The following is a 2,426-nucleotide window of genomic DNA, read 5'->3' on the forward strand; positions in this document are numbered from 1 at the left end:
ACCACTATGTTCAATTTATTTTTTGATTAGAAGTACAATATGATAGTCCTCTGTTGGACTGCAGTTAAACAATACTGAAGCCCACACTTTCCCTACAAACAGTTATGAAACAACAGATTTTACAGGTGTTCTTTTTTTTTTTTTTTTTAAATATATTTTATTGATTTTTTACAGAGAGGAAGGGAGAGAGATAGAGAGTTAGAAACATCGATGAGAGAGAAACATCGATCAGCTGCCTCCTGCACATCTCCTACTGGGGATATGCCCACAACCCAGGTACATGCCCTTGACCGGAATCGAACCTGGGACCTCTCAGTCCGCAGGCCGATGCTCTATCCACTGAGCCAAACCGGTTTCGGCTACAGGTGTTCTTAAAAACAAACACACACACTAAAACCCATTCTCAGAGTAAACTTAAGTTCTAAGAAGATTCTAAGGGAAACTATTTCTCAGTGTCTTTAACTTTGAAAATTTATAGACTGGTTCTAGTCTAACCAATAATAAAATATGCCTAAGAGAAAAGTGTTGTTTGATCCTGGGTTTAAGAGATTGAAGAAAAGGAGTTATTTGTAAATGGCAGTACAGACATCGTCTTATGTGTATTTAAACACTAAACAATGAGGACAATGAGACTTGTGGCTGAACAATCATTAGCAATTCAGTCAGCAAGGTGTAAAGAGCTATTTCCTCTGCACTGAACAAATATAAGTTTCCTCATCAAAAACAGTTCCCCTAGTGAGCACAAAGCAAGGCTGCATGCCCCCCAAAGAGCTGTGCATAAATGACCCGTTTGCCTTCATGTGAAAAGTTTTCATTGACCAATAAATCATCCTGTTTCTATTCCTTCTTAATAAAGCAAATGAGGCATGGGAGAGACTGACATACCTCATTGTGGGGTCGAGGCGATAAGAAGAGATGAACCAAAGAACTTACATGCTTATATGTATAGCCTATGGACAAGGGCAATAGGGTAGTGAAGACCTGAGGGGCAGGGGAGCAGTAGGAGCTGGTTGGAGGTGGAGAAAGGAAGGGAAAATGGGAGATATCTGTAATACTATCAACAATAAAAATATATTTTAAAATGAAAAAAAATAGAGCAAATGTACATTGACTTACATACACACACATATCCCTCCTTCACACACATACACACACATGCTTACTTCTACCTATAACGTACCAGTTGTTAGACAACACTATCATTTCGTGTTTTGAAGTTCTATATTTAAAGATAGAGGAAATTTTCCCAAAGGTCTCAGAAGAAGAAAGAAAAGAAGAGCACCACTTTGCTATATCTCCAAAATAACATTAGTATATGACCGCCACATAAAAGACAAGGAAACCTTCCACAATATTCTGGGATTTCAACAAGACTTTCAATGTTTCTTGTATTGAATTTGAGAGTAATATAAAAGTGGTAGCTGCTGAAGATAGTTCGGTGGTTTCTTATAAATATTCTTACCATGCGATCCAGCAATCATGTTCCTTGGTATTTACCCAAAGGAGTTGAGAGCTTATGTCCACACAAAACCTGCACATGGATGTTTATAGCAGCTTTACTCCTAATTACCAAAACTTGCAAGCAACCAAGATGTCCTTCAGTAGGTGAGTGGATGAATAAACTGTGGTATATCCAGACAATGAAATATTCACACTATAAAGAAATGAGCTATCAAATCATAAAACTACATAAAGGAAACTTAAATGCATATTACCAAATGAAAGAAGCCAATCTGAAAAGGCTACATATTGTATGATTCCAACTATATGACATTCCGGGAAAAGCAAAACAATGAAGACAGTAAAAAATAGTTTTTTTCTGGAGTTAAAATGGAGGGAGGTATAAATAGGAGAAGAATAGAAGTTTTAGGGTATTAAAATTGTGGCATATCTTACTATAAAAGTAGATCCATGTCATTATTAATTTGTCCAAAGCCATAAAATATACAACACAGAGAATGAAACCTAATGTAAGCTATGGGCTCTGTGTGATAATGATGTGTCAGTGTAGGTTCATCAATTGTAACAAATACACCATTCTGGTGAGGGATGTCAATTAGTGAGGGAGAATATGCATGTGTGGGGCCAGGGAGTTCATGGGAAATCTCTATTCCTTAACCTCAATTTTGCTCTAAATTTAAAACTGTTCTTAAAAATATGGGTATTCATTTTTTATCTTAATTTTTTTTCCATTTCATTTTTAATTGCTTTCTGGTGCACAGCCCAAGAGCCGGTCATGCATTCCACACAGTGCTCCCCCGAAACTTCCAGCACCCCAACCAGCCACACCAAATTATGGCAACACCACTCATCACATTTCTTCTGCCTTACTTATACCCCGTGATTATTGTGTAATTATCAATGTATACTTCATAATCCATTCCCCTCTTTCACCCAGCTTCCCAGCACCCCTCTGCTCTGTGCCT

The sequence above is a fragment of the Myotis nattereri genome (assembly GCF_964212035.1).
Source record: "Myotis nattereri genome assembly, chromosome: 3".
Lineage (NCBI taxonomy): Eukaryota > Metazoa > Chordata > Mammalia > Chiroptera > Vespertilionidae > Myotis > Myotis nattereri.